We start from the raw sequence: 15,108 nt of genomic DNA, 5'->3' as shown, positions 1-15,108 counted from the left end.
ACTGTAATTTTATTTATAAACATACTGCGTACCACCCAAAATTACTTCGCGTACCACTAGTGGTACGCGTACCACAGGTTGAGAACCACTGATTTAAAGCATACACGCACGTATTATCTAGAAGGGTGCGGTCGACAACCTTTTTTTATCATTAGATGAACCATCTGGTCCCGTACCAAAACCCTTTAACTTAGTTTTATTATGATTATGATCGCTGTTAACGGGAGCCAAAGCATATAGGTGCCATCAGCCTGTAGCAACATACTTGCACCTATCAGGCATGTTTATAATAGTCCCATTAAGGTAGAATAAAAAAATCAGTCCTAATACATGCTGTTTATTTTTTTATTGCTAAAATATAGTATATGCATCTCAGATAAACGAAAATGCCTTTATCACACTTTCCAGTATATGTATGGACGAATTTAAAGGATATTAAACATGTACGAGATGTTACATTTTCTTGTCTTTTCATTTGTACTACCTCTAAACAAAGCAGTCCTGATACATAATACGTCTTTTCGATTTATCACTATACCATCTTTAAATGTCCTATGGTAGTTTTAGCAAAGGCTGTATTAAAGCGGTTGGTGCTTTGTTCTACCTGCGAAAGTGTATGATGGGGTTAGCGCAGGGGTCGGGAACCTATGGCTCGCGAGCCATATATGCCTCTATTTGTGACGCCATATGGCTCTTCTGATAAAAGAATCTTGCTTGCAGAAAAATTCTTTCAACGGAACTATGTAATCACAGTTATGCAAACTTAGCTAATCAATTTTTGATGCATATTATGTTTTGTCCTTTAAATGACAACAAAATAAACGGCCCTGCTCAAATAATTAGTTTTGCAACCTATAACTAGATGTTAAAAAGTATTATATATCTCTCATGGAAATAGTACAAAGAATATTTGACTTTTATGGCTCCCTTAGCCCCTTAGCTGAAAAGGTTCCCGATCCCTGTGTTAGCGTATTAAGCACATGCGATTATAATTATACAACAGCGAACTATGCACCCGATTCGTCAAGAAATTTACCGAAGCACATCGGTGAACTTACGAAAAAAACGCCGATTCAACTTCGGTAAAATTATAATTTTCTATCCCAGGATATAAACTCGCTCGATTGGATCGTTTACCAGCGATGCGTATCGCGAACAGACGATAAATGTTAGGGTTTGCATATATTTTTTTCCAATTGGCGTGTTTGACAGGATCAAAGAGATTATAACCTTATAATAATCTCTCTTTGGTTATAATCTCTTTGACAGGATAAGGCAATATATAACGTAGTTTTAAATAAAACAAAGCGTAAAATGTAATAAAAAATCAAACCCTATGATACCAGGCCGATGTCTTTTGTGGTAAACGCGTTGTTAAGCCACTCCTAGCTTTCAATGCTGACCTGATTCTTGAAAAACTGGTTCACTAAATGTACTGTAAGCGGAATTAAAATAAATTAAACAACGTAATGTACGTATAAATGTTGTAATTACAGCTCCACCACCCCAGTCTGTATTTATAGGAAATGGGCGCACACTGGTGATTTAAAGTAGTAGCATGCACATTGCACACCTAAATTTGCAACACCAGAATAATAAAAATTTGTTACAGCACACCCGAGATCTTAGCGAAAGGTGCCATGAAATGCAGACTTGGTCCACCCTAGATCTGAGTAGATGATTATAATCCCTCAATTTGGCGCTGGCTGGTCAAGAATCCTACCACTACGAACATTTTTGGGGGGTTAGGTATTGGGTTTTGGTAGGTTAAGCAATAATATTAAATATAATAATACTTCACCCATCCTCACCCAAACACTAACCGACACCCTAACCCAGGGGTTCTTAACCTATATTGTATGTTTTACCCCCTTTAACGAAGATGAATATCAGATTCAACAATCCCCCCCCCCCTAATATATAATGCTTAATTATTAAAAAACAAAAGTAACAAATTACATCAGTTAAATTCAATGCGATGGCTGCCCTTGTTTTAACGAATTGTTCAAATCATTCCAGTTTGACTCAAAAAAGGACCGGTTTTTGCTCATCATACTTCGATGACCATTTAGGTAAAATAGCAGGTTTCATGGTACTGTTTGAAAATGTTTCCATGCACAAAGCATACTAAGGAATTTGCCGATCATCCTTAAAAAGATATGTAAATTCAAAATTTAAATAATTTCTCTGGTAATTTGACTTCTTTAGGGACATGCTGAAACACTTTAGGAAGTAAGAAATGTCCCACAGACAATAAAATGTAAAAGAAATATTCTTGCTTTTGTATCAGATGAAACAGTCTTGAGATAATTAGGGACATGCTATTTGACTAAATTTTTTGGTAACTTTTACAGAATGTAGTAATCAGTCAATAAATTATTTTCAACTCTAAAACGTCCTAATCACTGGGCTAAAATGATCAACAATAAACTAATTTGGCCGTTTAAGCCATATCCAGTGACAAAAAGTAGACAATCACATTCATTACCAGCACGGAATTTCGACAGGTGTACTTAACCTTACAGTTCTTGCTACTAATTAATAAAGCACTTAAAACTCACTATAACTGAATTTAGATAAAAAAATCAATAGGCTACTAGTCTAGCTTCGAATTAGCATTTAATCTGAACCAGAAAAGTAGGCTACCAATACCTACAGCTGGCACAGCTTTTCTGTCCCGTCAACTGATGTGGATATTTTGATTGATAGCTCATTTGACGCTAAAATGACAAAATTTATCCAAGGTTAAGAAAGACTGCCTTAAGACAATTATTGCATTGCTTTAATAATTGTTTCAACGCTGTTGTAGGATTCTAGTTTTTATAAATGTAGGACCAGAATTGTCAGTCAAACCAAATGACAAATCAACAATGTGTAAGTTATGGGTCATTGATACCCACTCTACATGTCTGATATGTATAGCTGTTTCAACCGTGTAATAATTCAAAATATTTCTACAAAAGAATATAACTAGTACCAGAGGGGTTATTTTTTTATTCTAGTACGTTACAGAGTCATATTACTTTAAGCAACCCAACTTATCCAGCAATCAGACTTTTACCAAAAATTATTAATGTTATATATACAAATTTCCTAATTTTAGGTATTATTATTTATCCATATGTGAATAATATCATGCAGAAAATGGAAGGCGTGGGGTGAAACCAGAGTCTACTTGTTAAACAGATCCATGACTTGACAGTTCAGTAGCTGGGTATTGGAATATTACAGGGTTCAACTAAAGCTTGAATACAGTGAAAGGGTCCTTGGGTTTCTGCCTGCATTCCATATTTATTGACAGACAAACATTTAAGCCAGAATTCTGAGAATATATTTGCCAGAAAGGCCACAATTCATATTAAATCTCTATTGAGGCAACATTTTACCTCACATTAAGTCAGTGGAATGACTTTGGAAAAGGCCCAAAACTAAAACCCCAACCATGTTCCAAAACAGTACACCAGTCCACATCACATATACAAAATATGACAATACAATGTTCAAGAGTAGGATGCCGCTATTTAGGTGCACAAAATAATCCCCATGGGGTATAAAAATTTAGGATGGAGTAATAAACTCAAAGCCATTTACTAGTTAGATATATATTGGAAATTTACTATGCCTTCCTATAATATTGACATCTAAATGATTTTTTAAATGCAATGGTCAAATAAATCCGAGCAGACATCATCCTGAAACACCTCTTCTTTTGTTGGGTAGACTAATTTGCATGTATATGTGACAAGAATCATTTGCTGTTATTTTTAGTTTTTACCAAGGTACACAATGCACATAATTGCTTTGGATGACCAGTGTACATTAGAAGCACATCCTGGTCATATCAAAATACACCAGGTTCTCAAATAGGGCACATTTAATGCACATTAGTGCCTTTTTTTGTGTACATCAGGTAAATTCTTTATTTTGCGAAATCACATCTAGTTAACATATTGTAATGATTTATGTTTCTATTGTTGACTCTGATTTCTATGCTATCTGCTTCTGTGCGTTTCTCCTTTCTTTTCCTTGCCTCTCTCCGTAATTATCATTATACGTCCCGCGTCTTGTTACATTCTTCCCTTCCCTTTATAACTCGTGTAGCTTTACTGTGCTTCGTCAGTCTTTGTCAGTTTCTCTTATTGGGTACTCTTTTATATTCGTTACTAATAACGTTCTTTTTGTTACAGCACTCTATGTTGTAAATTGTTGATTAAAGCTATAGTAAACGAACTTGACGACGTTTATTGTTAGTTACTTCAATTTAATCAACAACATTTTCCATGATGGAAAACCGACAACTTTTGCGGCCTAAAACTTTGACGATCGAGCCCGAAGCTCCTAATGCTGCTCGACACTTCGCGTATTGGTTACGCTCCGTTAACGACTTTATCGACCATCTCGACGAAGGCGATAACACCACTTCCGCTGCAAACAGGAAGCGCTTCATAGTCAACTGTTTATCTCCGGATATATTCTCTTATGTAGAGGATGTTGACTCCTTCGAAGAAATCGTCAGTACATTAAAACAAATGTACGTGAAGAAGAAAAATAACGTATTCGCTCGCTATCTACTTGTAAGTCGTCATCAAGGCCCCGACGAGACACTCGCGGAGTATTTGCGGGAACTTAAACTTTTAGCGAAGGATTGTACTTTTCTTCCAGTATCGGCTCATCAATACAAAGACGATCTTACCAGAGATGCGTTTATAAACGGTCTTTCGGCTCCGTTCATCCGTCAACGTCTCTTGGAAATAGAAGATCTTGATTTAACTAAGGCTTCTCAGCTTGCTGAAAGCCTGTCCAAAGCGCAGCAGCAGTCTGTTTTGATGGGCAAGACAATTCCTTCTATGGCGTCTGTTCCCGCCTTTAAAGAGCTGGAAAGCGACGGGAATGGAAGTTCCGCCGCTGCTTCCGAGTCTATTTCTCTGGCAACGGCTGACAGAAGCTTAAAAGCCAAAGGTAACTTGTGCTATTTCTGCGGTGGTGGACAGCACAGCAGCCGCGCGACCTGTCCTGCCCGTAACGCTACTTGTTACCAATGTGGAAAAAAGGGACACTTTTCACGAGTCTGCCAGAGTCGTTCTTCGTATTCCTCCCGCCGGGTGAATTCACGACCCGCGTCTCCGACCGCCGTTGGTTCTTCCATGATTTCTGGTCATCTTCCGCCCTCGTTTCTGGCCGGTGCTCCTTCCTGTCTGGGTCCTGCGTTAGTCGATGCGACTTTACAATCCACTCCGGTCCAAGTTTTGATCGACTCCGGGGCTTCCGAAAACTTTGTCAACAAAAGGTTAGCCACCAAGCTTCGTCTGAAGACCTTCGGACCCCACTCCTCCGTTTCCATGGCCTCCTCCCGTCTCTCTATCGCTACTTCGGGAAGAACCACCGCTACCATAGCCCTACTAGGTCGATCATACATCCTAACCTTTGGTGTTTTAGATGACCTTTGTGCTGACGTTGTTCTTGGTCAGGACTTTCTGAAGAAACATGTCGAGGTTAGTTTCTTCCTGGGTGGACCGGAAGCACCCCTGAAAATTGGATTCAATGATTTCTCCCACCTTTCTTTGGCCGTCGCTGACTTAAACCCCCCTCGCCTATTTGAGTTTTTGCTTCCAGGTTGTACTCCCATAGCTGCACGCTCTCGTCGATATAGTAAAGAAGACTGGAAGTTTATCAATGATGAGATCCGGCGTCTCTTGGAGTCTGATATTATAGAACCTGCTCGTTCTCCTTGGAGAGCTCCTGTACTAGTGGTCTCTCGTGGTAACAAGAAGAGACTGGTTGTCGACTACTCTCTCACCATAAACCGATTCACCCAGTTGGACGCCTATCCATTGCCGAAAATTGAGGAAATAGTAAACAAGGTCGCTCAAGATAAGTTCTTTAGTTCGCTCGACCTGCGTTCCGCTTATCATCAAGTTCCGTTGTTACCTGGGGAGCGACACTACACGGCTTTTGAGGCTGGCGGAAAACTGTATCAATACAAACGCCTGCCGTTCGGCGTCACTAATGGGGTCGCCGCGTTTCAGCGCGCTATTGACGAGTTTATTGAAGCTAATAAGCTGAAAAAGGTCTATGCCTATCTCGACGACATAACTGTAACGGGTTCGACTTTGGAGGAACATGACAGCAACCTTCGAGCTCTACTTCAAGCTGCTGCTCGGCAGAATCTCACTCTTAATGAAGAGAAGTCAATGATTCGCCGTACTTCTTTAGATTTCCTGGGATACCGGATTAGTCAAAACAAAATACAGCCGGATCCTCAACGTCTACAGCCTCTTCTCGAGCTCTCGCCACCCACGTCACCCAAAGCCTTGAAACGCGTCTTGGGGATGTTCTCCTACTACGCTAAGTGGATCAAGGACTTTTCTCGTCGCGTACAGCCGTTGCTCACTGCAAATCGTTTTCCTCTGAATGAGACGGCCGTCCGTTCCTTCCGTGATTTAAAGACTGAGCTCGAAAGGATAACTCTTGGGGCTATTCGCGACGGCGTTCCCTTCGAGGTGGAAACCGATGCTTCCGACTTCGCTATTGCTGCAGTTTTATCCCAGAACGGGCGCCCTGTAGCTTTTATGTCACGTACTCTTAGCAAGTATGAGCGGAACTATCCTGCTATTGAGAAGGAAGCGACCGCCATTGTCGAAGCAGTCCGCAAGTGGGCTCACTTCCTAAAGGGCCGTAGTTTTACTCTCATCACCGATCAAAAGTCTGTGTCCTATATGTTCGACCGAACCAATCGAGGTAAAATTAAAAACGCCAAGATCACTTCGTGGAGGCTAGAGTTGGGTCAATATTCTTACGATATCCGTCATCGCCCTGGTGTTCAAAACGTGGTCCCCGACGCTCTATCACGGGTATGTGCTTTCACAGGTTCTACGCGAAATCTTGAGGAGTTGCATAAAGCGATGGGACATCCGGGATACGCCCGTATGTATCACTTCATAAAAAGTAAGAACCTACCGTTCACTCCCGAGGAAACCAAAGCCGTCGGGCGGAACTGTCGCTCATGCGCCGAACTAAAACCACGTTTCTACAGACCGGAACCTCGGGATCTGGTAAAAGCAACGAGATCGTGGGAGCGACTGAGCATGGACTTCAAGGGTCCTGTACAGGGACCGAATCCGTACCTTCTAGTGCTAGTTGATGAGTATAGTCGATATCCGTTTGTTTTTCCTTGCAGAGACATGACGTCCCGCTCCGTCATCGAGTGTCTCTCCGTCCTCTTCTGTTTATTTGGTTTTCCCGAATATATTCACAGTGATCGTGGGACCTCTTTTATCAGCAAAGAAACTCGTCAGTTTCTTACTACTCGGGGCATTGCAACGAGTAAATCGACACCCTATCATCCACAAGGTAATGGTCAGTGCGAAAAGACAAACCAAACGGTTTGGAGAACTATTAAACTTCTCCTTCACAGTCGTGGTCTGTCAGGCAACCGCTGGGAGGAAGTGTTGCCAGAGGCTCTTCACGCTATTCGTTCACTCCTCTGTACGGCGACTAATGAAACACCCCATGAAAGATTCCTCCGTTTCCCGAGACGAGCTTTAACCGGAACCGCTATGCCTTCGTGGCTACTTAATCGAGGTGTTGTTCTTTTACGTAGGTTTGTTCGAACCAAGGGAGAGCCCCTGTGTGACCCTGTCACATTGCTCGACGCGAATCCATCCTACGCCCATGTTCGGTTTTCTGATGGGCGCGAAAGTACAGTCTCTACATCCGACCTCGCTCCGTGTCCTGGTTCTCCTGAGTCGCTCCATGACGCTTTTCCCCCTCGCGACGCCGAAACGACGAACGACGCTCGCGACGCCGAAACCTCTCGGACCTCTGAAGGCGAGGCACCGGTTGAAGATGAACCGACCTCTGAACCCGCCCCATCTCCTGGAGACGAAGTACCTCTCCCCGACATCCGACGATCGGGTCGTGAACGTCGGGCTCCTGTCCGCTACGGAGACTGGACTGTCTGAAGGGTCTTTTATCTAGAAGGGATGAATGTAATGATTTATGTTTCTATTGTTGACTCTGATTTCTATGCTATCTGCTTCTGTGCGTTTCTCCTTTCTTTTCCTTGCCTCTCTCCGTAATTATCATTATACGTCCCGCGTCTTGTTACATTCTTCCCTTCCCTTTATAACTCGTGTAGCTTTACTGTGCTTCGTCAGTCTTTGTCAGTTTCTCTTATTGGGTACTCTTTTATATTCGTTACTAATAACGTTCTTTTTGTTACAGCACTCTATGTTGTAAATTGTTGATTAAAGCTATAGTAAACGAACTTGACGACGTTTATTGTTAGTTACTTCACATATCTCAGTTTCAGGCAAGCATTTCATGCAACTTTACTGCAAATCAATTTTGGGTTCTTACCCCTTTGTAATTTGTATAATTTTTTATGTATGTCAAAAAGTTTTTCTGTTTTTGATTGACTCAAGTTTTATAAAATTACATTTCACTTAGGTATCCCGGTAACAAGGTCAAGGGGGCAGCCACCCCAATTACATTGTATTATTTTCCATGACTCTTTATTTCAATAAATTCTACACCTAATAAAATCGAGTGCGACATAATCCGATCCGAATATATTTTAAATCGCAGCTGTAACAACTAAACTAGCTGGGACAGGGAGCGGGACGATTAGCAGTGTATTTTGGTCGCTGAACTATTTGTCGTCAAGTAGGGTTAAGAATGCGATAAGATACGAGTTTAAAGCGTTTTTTTCGTTTGTTGAGGGTCACAGAACAAACTAAATTACATTAAACAGGGATCGTGCTGAAGCCAACTAAACTCGTGTGCAAATGTGCTAAAATCAAGGCTACATACTTCTACGTCAAACCCTGTGGTTAAGAACCACCGCTCTACGTTATGTTTAGAGCGGAACAAGCCACCTGGCCACACAATTTGGTCAAAACACAAAAAATTCTATTCAATATGTTTTTCAATTCGAAAAAAAAAATTAAGTAATTTGGCGTAACCTTTACAAAATGCTTTAATTTTCACGTCTAGGGGTGTATCACGGGATATTTTTTATCCCAATACCAGTACCTAATTTAAAAAAAAAGATCTCGATCTAAACGGATACCAAAAGACATCATTATTTTGCTAAACAAACAAATTATCAAATGTTCAAAGGCAATTTTCTATTATTAACCTATACTGTTTTAAAAGAAATGACCTTTTAAGATAGAAAAACTATTTCTATATTAATTTGGAAATGCATTAGCATCGACCAACCTACAGATATACCAATTGCTATATGTTATTGCCTCAAGCCAATATAATCAGACATCATTTCCCACTGGCACTAGCCATTGACCAAATAAAAATATATAATAAAAAGATTTCCAAAAGAGATTATTTCTGCATTTTTTTAATATTTAAAATAGGTCGGGGGTATGGCTTAAATTTGACCTGTAAGGTAGTTCATGCGTGACATTCTGTAAAGAAAAGTTTTTAAGAGATCATATTTTATGTCCTTTCCCAGAGCAAGTTTTCATGAATGATTGATGAAGCTGATGAAAGTTGCTGATATTGCGATTGTGATGATCATCAAAGCATTAAGCAAGCAAATTGCCACATTTGTAGATCTTTGAAAACAGTTGACACTTTTCTATAAAACAAAGTTGTAGTTTTCTGACTATTAAATTTAAACTATATTAATTAATGCATAGGTGACCAAGAAAATACAAATGTAAAAGTCATTCGCTCCATATTAGTGTTTCTCAACCTATGTATCGTGCCTGAATTGGGTCACAATTTGATTTGGTTTGGTTGCCTTCACAAGTTAGACTTGAATTGCAAATAGCACAAAGCAAGGTTTCTTTAAAATTTGAAAATACTTTGGAGAAAATACAACACACGGCCCACATTGGTGGAATTCAACTTCATTTATGCTATTTGTCTTATGTTTTGTTCAATTTCAGTAAAGATAATTCGTTCGCCAAAACTTTGCTGTTGCATTTACATTTATTATTGGGGTTGATGCAAAAAAAAATGGTTAAAAAACACTGCTCTATTACAGTCTACCTTGAACTGGCATATTATTTGAAAAAAACATGTTGTGCAAATAGTATTTAAAGTTTTTGTTTAAAAAATCACTAAATTTAGAGTCCCCACCATGCAAAACAAATATATGGGGAAAAAATTAACTTTACTAAAAGTCAAGCAGTTTTAATATCAAAATATTACCTGTTAGGATAAATAAAACGCTCAAAAAACTTTTTGTTGGTCTGATCTGATTTTGTTCCAAAACAAAGTCATGTATATAATACCATCAACAGGTTAATACATATTGTTTTCTCTGAAATGTAATAATATTTTTTTACATATAACGTGAATTACAAAAATTACACAGGAATAGTCTCCAATAATAAATAAAAAACAATTTATAGGAGTTTTAAGTGGTAATTGTTATGCTTAACTAAACCACCTTCCTTCACTTATAAATATCATAAAACTGAAGTTTTATTTATCATATTGACAACCAGCTTAAAACAGGCTTACTAAACTAAACTAAATTCTGGCTGGGTTTTAAGTTTAAAATAAAATGCATATATACTATGTCCTGTATATAAAATCAAAGCTTTAAAAAAAATAACAAGTTGCATAGTGCAACTACCTAAGAAGTTGAAGTACTATATTCAGAAGTAGTCAAAAGTAAGAGCTTTTTGGATTGCTATACACGGTACCTTATACTAATCCACTAAGGGGTGACAAATAAGATTGATCTGGAGCAGTGGAGCAAATACTTACAATTTTGTTTACTATATAATAAATGTATAATGACATGGGCAATACTGGCGGCTGTTCGTCAATGATTAGTGGAAAAATATATATAATGCAGGAGAGTTGTTTATTTATGATAAGTAAGTAGTTTTTAAAAACAAACAAACTTTGACATAATATCTTTAAGTTACTATTTACAACATAAATGGAGATTTTTATCAATGTTTTTCACATGGATTTATGGGCTAAAAAATGATAAGTTTAATTGGTTATCAAGAGGGCGATTATACTTGTCAAAAAAAGTAAAAATTTTGTCAAAATTTACATGCTAGGTTAAAATTATTTTAAGTTAAGATTTTATTATAAAAAATCAGTTCTGAATTATATTTAATGACATTTTGACTGTATTATATCTGATTAGAGCAATATTACGGTATATGCGAGCCGGCAGACTTAACCACCCAGATCTAGTTTATCGCATAAGGTTCAGCTTGAACTTTTTTCCCTTATGATTTGCAGTTTTCCCGTTTCCTATTTCGATAATATGCTAGGTAATTTTCTGCAATTATGATATGGGCCGAAAATTTATTTTCGGGACATATCTTGTTTTACCTTGTATTTGAACTGTTTACACATTTTTCTAAAAAAAACAGCGGTTTGTTTTTCTTTGGCAGTTGTTTTTTCTTTTTTAAATGATAAAAATATCAACTATAAGCATTTTTTAACTAGTTTTGCATAAATCCGAAAAATAACAAATTTGTCTTTAACCGGTAGTAAATAAACATCAAAAACGTGTGATTGACGACGCCGAGACAATTATGCAGTACTTCAAACAACAATGTGTTGTTTAAATCAATATGTATTTCTAATAGGTAAAAATTTTCAAGTCGAAATTTCAATTTTTTACATTAAAATTTCTCATTTTTTACGTCAAAAAATATTAGCCCTAGATATCAGTGGTTTAGTGGTTTAAAAACTAAAATGTGGTTTAAAAACTAAAAAAATTAAAACTAAAAACTAAAATTTCAGAGAAACGCCATGGTCCATGGTGAGATTACACTCAAAGATAGGGTGGGCAATGTTAGGAAAGCTTTGTAGCTAGAATTGCTAATGCTAAGGTTAGAAGCACGATTAGAATGGGGGCATGGGTGGGGTTATTGACAGTGGTTTGAATCAAATCATAACATATGGTTATCTTATTAGCAGTATAGAATATTGGCAAGGAATTTGCAAAAAAATAAAAAATACTGAAACAAGTTCATAAAAAATGCAGCCTGAACTTGGTTTTGCTTTTATAGTTATTTATCTCTGATTTGGACAATTATATTGAACAGAATTTGCCGTTTTTTCGCTTGACATGTGCAATTATTCCATGTCCTATTTCAATAAATAGGTCTGTCTCAATTTTTTGCAAATATTTTTACCTTTTATTTCAACTGTTTACACAACATTTTTTTAATAAACAAGCGACTTGTTTTTCTTTGGGATTTTTATAGTTGTTCGTCTTTTTCAAAATGACAAATATATTAACTAATCATTTGCATGAGTTTCGCATAAAATCGAAAAATAACTGATTTGTTGTCAATCGGTATAGTCAGTAAAACATCTAAAACAAGTGGTTGTCGTCGCCAAGATACTAATGCAGTACTTCAAACAATAATATGTTGTTCAAATCAATGTATTGATATAGATCAACATTTTGTAAAAATAAAAATATTTTTTTGGTTAAAATTTGTCAAAATTTCAATTTTTAAGGTTAAAATTTAACATTTAAAAAAAAAATAACCGCCCTAGTAATAAAGAATAGGTTTGTTTTGTAATGTTACAGCACAATACATTGAAAAGACATGTGGTTGTAGTTGTAGATAATAAAATATTTTCAGGCATAGAAATACAAGTCTTCGATAAAATCCTAAGAACCCAGATTTCAAACATTGGATATCGGTAGGGATGTTTGATTCTTCATATATCATTATAATACTTAAATCAAAGCGCATGCAGAAGTAGGTATCATTTTGAAAGTTTTTTAATATATTTTCAACATAGTTCTACATATAACATTCTACTACTGATACAGGATATTTTATATACTCAATAATGTCACCATTACTTCAAGCAAAATAGTTTCCCAGGTTCCTGAACTATCCAACGACCATATAACAGTTTCAGCATAATTTATAGCTAATTGCAGTTAAATGTTGGTAAGTTATAACGCAATGTGAGAGTCAATTACAAGCAGTGATGCATTTTACATACTAGGCTACTATTTACGTATCTTTACAATAGAATATTAGTCCTGCATTAAAGTTGCGGGGTATGCCAGGATCAATATTCAAATATTTGGAATTGTGTGCAAATATGAATGAGTAATTTGAAAACCTTAATTTTTTTAAAAGTGAGTTATTGTAGATTTTGAATCTTTGGTGTACATAAAACCATGGTTGCACACCTAAAAGTTTGGCTCTGCACACACCAAGTCTCAGCAAAAAGTGTCATGAAATGGAGACCGGCAGTCACAGGTGTGTATGGATGGCACTCTCTTGAGGCCCATTTACACTACAGCACTGAGCTGAGCATGAAATTGTTTTCACTACAGCTGCACTGGGCATAAAAAATCGCTCAAAAATGTAATGTTTTTCTATAGCTGCACTGGGAATAATTTTAGCAAAGCGTGAAAATCGCTCCAAAGCGTATTTTTTCCCAGCGGCACGGGGCTTGAGTTTAGGAAAGCGTGAAATGCTTGCCATATAGAATTTAAATGCAAGTTACGCTTTGCTCAGTGCAGCTGTAGTGTGAACGGGCATTTACATTCAATCTTTTTAGTCTTGGGTTTTGTTTCCTATATTTGGATATATAATTAACAAGAAACCTTCTAATTGTACAGAAACAAACTTTATGGTGTCAAGGTGTGCAATTAAGGGTTGACGCACAAAGAGTTCAAAGGACATGTTTTAAAAACTTAAACCATGTAATCATGACTGTGTCACAATTCACAAGGGATTATTTATATATTGGTATACAATCTTGAAACAAATCATAATAAAGAATATTAAACTCCCAAGCCTGCGTAGGTTAACAAAAAATATTGGGCCTTAAATTAAGCTTGAATGATAATTGTATGATTCACAATAGAAGCATTTTCGTCAAGGATTTGCATTTCTATACATTAATTGGGCTAGGAGTAAAAGTTAGCATTTGGGTGGGTCAAATATAATTATTAAATTGGTACTGGTCTAGAAACCTGCCACGGTTATTAAATCAACGCACAATATTTGAGTTAGGGTGTGCATGGGTCAAGTAGAGGTAGGATTCTAGACCAGCACCATTAAAATTGTTCTCCAATAATTGTTTCTTTCTTGTAATTTCAATTTTGACAACTTTTTTCAGTGTTGCAAAAAAATTGGGCACTGGTCTAGAATCCTACTACATTCCATCCGGAAGTTATATTGCTAACATTATTTGGGTTAGGGTGAGAGTTAGCGTTGGGGTGGGTCAAGTTACTTAAGTATCATTATTATACTTATTCTTACATATGTATGCCTTTCTTGCAACCAAAATATTTTTAAGACAATGCTAATATTTTTTAATTTATTAAAAAAAATAAAAATTTTAGAATTACTGTTGAATTACGCATCAAAATCTCGCTAAGCGCGAATAATCTAGGGATTTACGTTGTTAAAATTGGTATAAACAAAGTTTGGAGGCCTCATGAGCCCATGGTTTTACTTCATTTAATGTTCAACTTATCGGTTTTTATCCGAATTTTAGGCCATCTGGCAACCCTGTGCACAACCCTAGCATTTATCACTTTTTGTGATATGCGTCGCTGATTTACACTTACCTAATCGATCGGGCGAGATTATATCCTGGGATACAAAATTATAATTTCACCGAAGTCAAAACGGGCTTTTTTTCGTAAGTTCACCGCTGTGCTTCGGTGACTGTTGACGAAGCGGGTGAACTATGAAACAAAGCAATATGAACACTTCGATGCACATGGATGCGCACCAGTAGGTTTGTGACAGCAAAACCGTTGGTTTTAAATAGTTACAGAAATTTTGTACAAATGCGCTTATAGTCCTAATTTGTATCACACATATGATGGTTTGCATGACCCCGAAGTCAACCTCTACGTTTACACGTTTGAAAACGTTTGGAATAGAGTAGACAGAATTTGCTTTAGAAGAAAAGGTCAACTACATAAATGGTAAACCCTGAATCATTTTTGGTATTTACGCAAAGCCTCAAAGAGGAATCATATGAATTTGACATAATGCTGATGCGAGTTTCAAGTGAGGGGGGATTCTAATCTGGTTCGTGTTATGCTTATTTTTTGATAAAAGTAACACGTCATTACTAAGAAGGGCGCTGACAAGGAATACTTGTTGATTGTAG

At 37.2% G+C, this 15,108-nt stretch overlaps 1 long non-coding RNA gene across 1 annotated transcript; it reads right to left on the bottom strand.

The window, feature by feature from the left end:
- Positions 1-8,287: 8,287 nt before the first annotated feature.
- Positions 8,288-14,657, bottom strand: LOC146164467 (uncharacterized). The gene is made up of 3 exons (XR_014494549.1): positions 14,555-14,657; positions 10,177-10,288; positions 8,288-9,598 (listed from the first exon to the last, which is right to left on the bottom strand). It is a non-coding gene; the product is annotated as an uncharacterized LOC146164467 (long non-coding RNA).
- Positions 14,658-15,108: the final 451 nt, after the last annotated feature.

This window comes from Ascidiella aspersa, chromosome 2, assembly GCF_963924565.1.
Source record: "Ascidiella aspersa chromosome 2, kaAscAspe10.2, whole genome shotgun sequence".
In the NCBI taxonomy this organism is placed as follows: Eukaryota; Metazoa; Chordata; class Ascidiacea; order Phlebobranchia; family Ascidiidae; genus Ascidiella; species Ascidiella aspersa.
Note: the sequence above shows the minus strand (reverse complement) of the source record. Positions and strands in the feature narration are given on the sequence as shown.